Source organism: Lepidochelys kempii, chromosome 3 (assembly GCF_965140285.1).
Source record: "Lepidochelys kempii isolate rLepKem1 chromosome 3, rLepKem1.hap1, whole genome shotgun sequence".
Taxonomy (NCBI): domain Eukaryota; kingdom Metazoa; phylum Chordata; order Testudines; family Cheloniidae; genus Lepidochelys; species Lepidochelys kempii.
This window is the reverse complement of record NC_136382.1, coordinates 53,278,334-53,288,072: the sequence shown is the minus strand read 5'-3', so window position 1 is coordinate 53,288,072 and position 9,739 is coordinate 53,278,334. Positions and strand designations below refer to the sequence as shown.

The 9,739-nt window shown below is 40.7% G+C and overlaps 1 pseudogene; it reads right to left on the bottom strand.

Moving 5' to 3' along the window:
• Nucleotides 1-2,310: 2,310 nt before the first annotated feature.
• On the bottom strand, nucleotides 2,311-2,375 carry LOC140909828 (U6 spliceosomal RNA; annotated as a pseudogene).
• Nucleotides 2,376-9,739: the final 7,364 nt, after the last annotated feature.

The following is a 9,739-nucleotide window of genomic DNA, read 5'->3' as shown; positions in this document are numbered from 1 at the left end:
ATAATGCTGCCTGCTTCTTATTTACAATGTCCCCTGAAATTGAGAACAGGCATTCACATGGCACTTTTGTAGCTGCCATTGCAAGGTATTTACGTTCCAGATATGCTAAAGATTCGTATGCCCCTTCATGGCTCTGGCCACCATTTCAGAGGACGTGCTTCCATGATGATGACACACATTAAAAAATTAATGCATTAATTATTTTTAACTGAACTCCTTGGGGGAGAATAGTATGTCTTCTACTCTGTTTTACCAGTATTCTGCCATGTTTTTCATATTATATCAGTATCGGATGACGATCTAGCACATGTTGTTCATTTTAAGAATACTTTCACTGCAAATTTGACAAAACGCAAAGAAGGTACAATGTGAGATTTCAAAAGATAGCTACAGCACTTGACCCAAGGTTTTAGAATCTGAGAGGGATGAGGTGCAGAGCATGCTTTCAGAAATCTTAAAAAGCAACACTCTGATGCGTAAACTACAGAATTTGAATCACCAAAAAATAAAATCAGTCTTCTGCTGATAGCATCTGACTCAGATGATTAAAATGAACATGTGTCCGTCTGCACTTTTTTGGATCATTATCGAGCAGAACCCGTCATCAGCACGGACACATGTCCTCTGGAATGGTGGTTGAAGCATGAAGGGACATATGAATCTTTAGCGCATCTGGCACGTAAATATCATGTGACGCTGGCTACAACAGTGCCATGCAAACGCCTGTTCTCACTTTCAGGTGACATTGTAAACAAGAAGCAGGCAGCATTATCTCCTGCAAATGTAAACAGACTTGTTTGACTAACCGGTTGAACCAGAAGAGTTCAGTTGTGGACAGGTGTGGATAGTTAAACGTTTGGATGACTAAAATAACTGCAGTGGGTTTTAGTCATCACTTGAAAGGACAAATATAATTTGTAGATTTTGCACTTGTATTAACACTTGCTTAATTCAGTTTGTCCTGCAGGAGAATTCCATTGAATAAGACTGAGTTCCTATTTATAGGAAAACTAGGATCCCAAATTTCTGGAAGTAAACAAAAGTCCTTGGTGCTAATTTTTGGAAATTAGTATTTTTAAAAGTAAAACCATTAAATAACTTTAGTGGGAAAAGCAACCAGATGTGATGATCATCACTTTGATACCAGTGGTGTCATTAAAGGCCAAACACACACCAGCTGTATCTACTGAAATGCTGAACTGTAAAATGCAAAACGGACAAACAACTTTTCCAGTTAATTATTCCTGTCAATAGATGGCTATGGATTCATATTCCCCTTCCTCACCAAGCACTGAGTTACCCTGTTCGACCCAACTAATTAGATCCTTATAGGAGTTAAATGCCTCCCTGCAAGTCCAGATACAATGAAGCCCACCTATTTCAGATATTACTATCCTAGCCTAAAACAGACACAATCTTGAGTAAGAAGTAGAATGCTCTCAACCCTTTCCTCCCTGCCTTCTCTTCCCTTTCTTGCATTGATATAGTTTTGATTCTCTCCAAGTTTCAATCTCCTCCCCCACCTTTCACCCTTTTGTCCACTCTCCCATTGAAGGGGTACAAGGGAGTGCACAAATGGGGGCAAGCAGGGACACAGCCTCCTTCAATAACCTGTGGGGGCACAGGGCAGGGAGAGGAAGCTCCTCCGACCCTGGGGCTACAGTGGGCAAAGCGAATCCCCTGGCATTGGGGCTGTGGCAGGGTCACAGACTATGCCCCTCCAAAAGCCTCACGTTTTTATTCATGTGCATGCCCCTGTAGGAGTCAGCCCTGGTTCAGCCCCACTTCCCCACTCCTGCTCTCACACTGTGGAGCATCTCAGTCAAAAATCATGTGACCAGTCTGACTTACTGTGCTACAAGTGTAGCTCTGTGCTCTGGATTTCCAGGAGGAGTTTAAGCTCCAGGAATCTGAACAGAGTCCAGCCACTGCCCCTAACTCAGGGACCCTAGGCACACAGGGCACAACCTTCAATCTGGAATCCCTCTTCTGAATGTTAGAACCTGTTGTCCAGCCACCTTGCCCCTCTGGACACAGTACTCACCCTTAAGAATCCCCAGCACTTGAACACACCCCTCTCCCAGAGCTCCACCCCAAAGGTGTGAAGCTTTTGGTTACAGTTTAACTCCCTCAAGGGCAAACAGTACTTGTGAAAGAGTCAATACACACACACACATTTTGTTCAATCTATCAGCTTTATATGTTTTACTTAACAGACAAAAGCACAGGAGACTATGGATCATACAAAACATTCTGAATGCAAAGTCCATCATTAGCTCACCTTTCCCTTGAGAGTCTTTGGGGGATTATTGGTATTTGGAATGCTTCACGAATTTGCATGTCATCCTTGCGCGGGGGCCATGCTAATCTTCTCCACCCTTTGGCTTACCCTGCCCTTTCAATAGTTTCCCTTATCTTAATCTGATGCAAAATGTCTCTCACACATACCTATATATCCTTCTGTGAGTTTCTTTATAGACTCCTGCTGGGGTCACCTGCTTCTTTTGTTCTCTTCCTGGTAACTTTCCGTTACTTCCAAACACCCTCTCACTTCAGACAAGAGGAGGAAGTGTCTTCTCCTGTCTAGAGCAAATCCATTGTACTGAACAAGATATTTTACTTTGAACAGACAACGGTTGCATATTCATCACTCACTGTTGTCTCTGTCTTGGCAGAGACATGACACAACCCTGCTAACTCATGGGGAATCCACATTCTTTATTACGTCAAACATAAGATACTAATTTTCACTTTCAAAGTTCTTCATGATATCCCCACCCAATCTCTCATCTTTCATATACTGTCCAGCTATCTATTCCTGCCTCTGATTAGCAATGATACCAACCTTCAAGGCCACTTGTTAAACTTTCAAACAAGTACCTTTTTGGTTTCTTTCAAGATGGCCGTTAGGCTTGAGAATAGCTCCCCATAAACGTCTGCAAAGCCACACCATTGTCTTTGTTCAAATGCACCGTTCAAACTCTCCTTTCCTGTGTTGAATACAAACAAAAATTGACAACAGTTAGTCAGCTGTGACTACTCTTTATCATACTGAATATTGCTTTGTTTCCTTGGGCTTCCCCATCTGTCTGTCTATATCCACCTATTGTCTCAATCTTCTATTTAGATTGTAAGCTCCCTGTAGCAGGGATAGTTTCTGTTGTGTGCTAGAACAGACCATAGCACAATGACTGAGGCTTATGGGCCTATTGCAATACAAATAATGTATCCGTGCATTGTGCCCCTCCTCCCCCGTATCAGATAGCACAGGTGCTGGTCAGGATCCAGTGGCCAAGGGGTGGTGCAGTGCTTCTCATGAAGGAATGTAGTAGGAGGAAAGAGAATCTTTAACACTGCCATCCCCCAAGACAGTGGACTGTTGGATCTGTGGCCCTACAGTGGCCCTGTCTGTGGCTTTTGCACAATTGCGCTGTACCTGACTGGGTTCACAACCCACTGTGGGCTCAGGCTGCTCAGTGGAACTGGCTTGCTGCCTTCAGAAACCCTCTGCACTCTAAGGTGGGGAAACGGGATTGTCACCCCTAACAGCTGAATTGCCTTGTGTAACAGAGCGGTTCCATTTCTACCCCATGAACTACCTTTTAAAATGACAGGGTTCAGAGTAGCAGCCGTGTTAGTCTGTATTCGCAAAAAGAAAAGGGTTACTAGTGGCACCTTAGAGACTAACCAATTTATTTATTATGTATTTATGCTCAAATAAATTGGTTAGTCTCTAAGGTGCCACTAGTACTCCTTTTCTTTTAAAATGAGACAGTGCTGATCTGTGTTAACTCCGTTTGTTAAATATACTATATTTATAATGTTAATTGAAAAGTTTTTCTTACACATGAAAAAAAGAAATGTAAAAAATCTACTGACATCTAATTTAGTGAAAGGAGCTAGCTTCAGACAATGTCTTCCCTGCCCCATGCATGCTGCAGTGCTGTTGTCTTTAGCCAGCTACAGATTTTTTTCTTTTTTTACCTCCTGGTTCTCTTAATCTAAAGCAATTAATAGGTTCAGGGCACAAACACTTAAGGTTTCAGGCAGGTCACTCGATTAATAATAAGCATAATTCAAAAAAATCAATTTAATCTTGTCCTTTATTAATATTTATAGATTCAGACATACTTCCAAAGGTTTGGACTGGATCCATTAACAGTAGAACAACTGTCATGTTCATATGGATTTAACTTCAAAACAAATTAAAAGTACTTTGATAGTTTACATGGAACAATTTGTGATCACTGAAAAATAATAAAATCCTTCAATATGCAGATTTTCACCATTTGCTTTGAAATCAGCCAGAGTTGTTTTAGAGGTTCAGTGAACTAAAAATAATCATTGTAAAACCCAGATTACAATTTCTTAAGATCTGACAAAATGTAGCCTGTTGTAAGAAACTGTCCGCTGCTAGAATTTTTAAATGGCTCAGTCCACTTCCTTACTTAACCATACTCTGCTTGAAATCTGTAGGATATTTGCAGAATAAGGCCTTTAGCATGACAAACGTAACTGTCTAGTCAGATTTTGAGATGTATAAGGACTGACTATACCCTTTGAGCATAATTTATAACACTAGCCAAAATATTCAAACTTGGGTACATAAAGTTAGGCACCCAAAAAATGGCTGTATTGTCCCAGACACAACAGGAAGAATGTCAAGACAGCGGGAAAGTGATTGAAGTAGGCCACATCTTTATGAAATGACACATCTGGGAACTATCTGGCAATAACTGGTCCAGTGTAGATCATCCTTCCTACTGAAATCTACATCACCTGGAGGATGACTGCTGTCAGCTTCCCGCACAAACCCTCTGCACCATTAACCTTGTTTGCATGTTTTCCATAGCAAGGCCCCAAAACCTTGTCCCACTCTAACCCCAAGGAGAGAACTTTTCTTCCCAATGCAGAATAGTGTCCTGGGCAAGGGGAAGGGTTTATAAACTCCTCCATTTGAGTGCATGGGAGCCCATAGTCTTATGCTGCACCTGTCTGTCCAACCAGTCAAACACAGAGCTTCTCTCTTTAGTTCCATGAGGAGGGAAGATAAACAAAGAAGGGAGGAACATTTGTTCTGTTTTCTTTGCTTTGACAAAATCTCCCCACTTCTGAGGCTGCAAGGGTGGGTGCATTTTCATATGTGTTGAATATCTGTTGTTGATGAATTGCCATTTTACCTATTCTCTGAAAGAGACAAAATGAGCTTCTTTTCTTAAGGACCTACCCAATCAATGGGTTACCAAATTATTGTTTGAAATATTCCAAATTATTGGCCTCTTGTGAAAAAAAAATAATTTCTGCTAACTGTACATCTTTGCAACTGCACAGTAATAGTATTCAAGGAGTTAATAGTAGGGAAAAAAACAAGATGAAAGAGGACAAAAAAGAGATTAAATAAAATGGTTACAGAAAATACATCTGAGTGAGAAGTGACAGAAACAAATAGACATTAACAATCAAGAATCAAAGGAGCAGTCAGAAAGGCGCAACACACAATAACACAAGTGGAATATGCAAATTGGAAATTTACAATTTAAATTAGGTATTCCACATTGTCCAGTTTAGTTTGTAAATGGAATTACTGTATATTGCCAATGATATTTGCATTTTATTAATTCTAGCAAAAGCACTCTGAAGAAATGAGTAGATAAATAATCTAAACATTAGACGTTTCACAAAGATTCTACCATCTTGATGTAGCACAATGGAGAATGTTTTATGTGAAATTCCCAGTCATCTTTAATGGTCAGAGACTTTAGAACAGGAGTACTTGTGGCACCTTAAAGACTAACAAATTTATCTGAGCATAAGCTTTTGTGGGCTACAGCCCACTTCGGATGCAACATTTAGTAAGAAGATGTATTTCTATTTGCAAATGATAGCAGTCTGCTTTGTGTTTTTGTTGACAGTGTATCAAGTACACACTTTTCTTATTGAATCATGGTAAAAATCAAGTGATGAATCATTGATTAATTAGTACTCTAGTTCAATAAAATGGTCACAGAATAGTTGGGAAAGCAGTTGCCACTGAAAAGTCAGCCCTGTTCTACAGTACCAGTTATCTGAAATATTGGTTAAATTCTATTCTAAAAATAAAGCATATGGATGAAATTCCTGTAAACTGCTGAGTAGTGACGTGTGCTTAGCGCTTTTCAGGATCAAACTCTTGTTTATCAGTATCTACATATGAATTTGTGGTAACTAAAGCTAAATGCTGAATTTTAGTGGCAATTGTTGAATTTATTTCAGTTTATACAAAATCATCATATAAATGCAAGGCAGTTGACATTTTCATGTTTGAGAAACTTAGATGCAGAATCTCACTCATAAAGCATGTGTGTGCATTTTATGTAATAGCTATCCTTGCTAACCAATAAACGAGCCTACAATCTTGTCAGCTCTGGAAGGAGTCTGGAAGGTCAGCTCCCAGACTACTGCACTGGGCAGCACAGCATGGGGAGGAGGTGACCAGCCCTCTGTGGAGAAAGAAGTGGTTCGGGACTATTTAGAAAAGCTGGACGAGCACAAGTCCATGGGGCCGGATGCGCTGCATCCGAGAGTGCTAAAGGAGATGGTGGATGTGATTGCAGAGCCATTGGTCATTATCTTTGAAAACTCATGGCGATCCGGGGAAGTCCCGGACGAGTGGAAAAAGGCTATGTAGTGCCCATCTTTAAAAAAGGGAAGAAGGAGGATCCGGGGAACTACAGGCCAGTCAGCCTCACCTCAGTCCCTGGAAAAACCATGGACCAGGTCCTCAAGGAATCAATTCTGAAGCACTTAGAGGAGAGGAAAGTGATCAGAAACAGTCAGCATGGATTCACCAAGGGCAAGTCATGCCTGACTAATCTAATTGCCTTCTATGACAAGATAACTGGCTCTGTGAATGAGGGGAAAGCGGTGGCTGTGTTGTTCCTTGACTTTAGCGAAGCTTTTGACACGGTCTCCCACAGTATTCTTGCCATCAAGTTAAAGAAGTATGGGCTGGATGAATGGACTATAAGGTGGATAGAAAGTTGGCTAGATTGTCAGGCTCAAAGGGTAGTGATCAATGGCTCCATGTCTAGTTGGCAGCCGGTATCAAGTGGAGTGCCCCAAGGGTCGGTCCTGGGGCCAGTTTTGTTCAATATCTTCATAAATGATCTGGAGGATGGTGTGGATTGCACCCTCAGCAAGTTTGCAGATGACATTAAACTGGGAGGAGAGGTAGATACACTGGAGGGTAGGGATAGGATACAGAGGGCCCTAGACAAATTTGAGGATTGGGCCAAAAGAAATCTGATGAGCTTCAACAGAGACAAGTGCAGAGTCCTGCACTTAGGACGGAAGAATCCCATGTACCGCTACAGACTAGGGACCGAATGGCTCGGCAGCAGTTCCGCAGAAAAGGACCTAGGGGTTACAGTGGAGGAGAAGCTGGATATGAGTCAACAGTGTGCCCTTGTTCCCAAGAAGGCCAATGGCATTTTGGGATGTATACATAGGGGCATTGCCAGCAGCTCGAGGGATGTGATCGTTCCCCTCTATTCGACATTGGTGAGGCCTCATCTGGAGTACTGTGTCCAGTTTTGGGCCCCACACTACAAGAAGGATGTGGAAAAATTGGAAAGAGTCCAGCGGAGGGCAACAAAAATGATTAGCTGACTGGAACACATGAGTTATGAGGAGAGGCCGAGGGAACTGGGATTGTTTAGTCTGCAGAAGAGAAGAATGAGGGGGGATTTGATAGCTGCTTTCAACTACCTGAAAGGGGGTTCCAAAGAGGACGGATCTAGACTGTTCTCAGTGGTAGCTGATGACAGAACAAGGAGTAATGGTCTCAGGTTTCAGTGGGGGTGGTTTAGGTTGGATATTAGGAAAAACTTTTTCACTAGGAGGGTGGTGAAACACTGGAATGTGTTACCTAGGGAGGTGGTGGAATCTCCTTCCCTAGAAGTTTTTAAGGTCAGGCTTGACAAAGCCCTGGCTGGGATGATTTAGTTGGGGATTGGTCCTGCTTTGAGCAGGAGGTTGGATTAGATGACCTCCTGAGGTCCCTTCCAACCCTGATATTCTATGATTCTATGATTCTATGATTTACCTGCCTAATAAGGAGCTCAATAAACTGGAGGTCTTGTCATAAACTTGGAAACAGTTTGACAGTGCTTTTCAGTTTGACAGTGTTTTTCTTAACAGATTCTAAAGGTATAAAAGTCTGTCACTTTCTGCATAGTATCACTTTTCCTAATACTATAAAATATGCATCATCATATAAATGACACTAAATCCAATATTGCAGGCATTTATGCTAATAAGTAGCTTTACACATGTGAATAGTTTCATTCAATTAACATATGTAAAGTGTCTCACAAGCATACATGTTTGCAGGCTTGAAGCCTAATTTAGGATATGTGTACTAGTCACTTGAGCTAAATTAGGAATTGATTCAAACCTTTTCCCCAAACCTCAGAATGAGTCAGAGTATTTTCTGAGGTCTAGAACAAGTGAGTCATTCATTTTTATAGTATGCAGTTGTATGTTTCTTGGTTGGAGCTGCAAACAATAGAAGAAGTATCAAACTATCACTAGAGATGCTCTTGCTGCAGTATTTCAAGCACGCGCAAGAGCACAAAATATATTTTAAAAAATCATGAAAGAGCACTATTGAGTGACAATTCAAGCAGAATATTTGGGGGAGGAGGGAAGGATATGGATAAGTAACCAGATCTGGAGCAAACCTCTGAATATTTTGAAATATGTCTCTAATGATAATAATTTCTAATTTCTTGTAGAGTATTTTCATTCATCTATCTCAAAGTACTTTACAAAGGAAGGAAGTATCATTATATCCATTTTATTGATGGGGAAAACATAGGAGTGAAAGTGATTTGCCCACGGTAAACCTCACATCTATTGAACCAAGTTTATTTGTTTTTAAAAAATCTGTTTTACAAAAATCTTTACACTGTGAAGAACACAAGAAGTTAATTTGTAGCTGTGTATGCAAAGAAATACCATTATTAGCCAAATGTTCCAAATTTGCATTTTTATTTGGGTGGAGGAAGGATTGGAAGTAATTTGCTCTATATAAAAATAAAAAATAAAAATCTTATGATGACTCTACTGTTAGCTTCAGCCCCATACAAGATTTATATACAACATGGTTATATATTAAAAAAAAATTACACTGCTTTAGAGAATGCGAGCGAAGTAATGTCTTTTATTGGACCAACTTCTGTTGATGAGAGAGACAATCTTTTGAGTTTACACAGAGCTTGAACTCAAGTTAAAAGGTGACCTGAAAAAGAGCTCTGTGTAATCTCAAAACTTGTCTCTCTCACCAACAGAAGTTGGTCCAATAAAAGATATTATCTCACCCACCTCGTGCTTCTAACATCATGGGACCGACACAGCCACAACATTACACATTTACATAAGAACTGCCATACTGGGTCAGACCAAAGGTCCATCTAGGCCAGGATCCTATCTTCAGACAGTGGCCAATGCCAGGTGCTTCAGATGGAATTAACAGAATAGGTAAGACTGGGAGTGGATTGGTCATTACACAAAGTAAAACTATTTCCCCATGTTTATTTCCCCCCCCTACTGTTACTCACACCTTGTCAACTGTTGGAAATGGGCCATCCTGTGAATCACTAAAAAAGTTTTTTTTTTCTCCTGCTGATAATAGCCCACCTTAACTGATCACTCTCTTTATAGTGGGTATGGCAACTCCCATTTTTTCATGTTCTCTGTG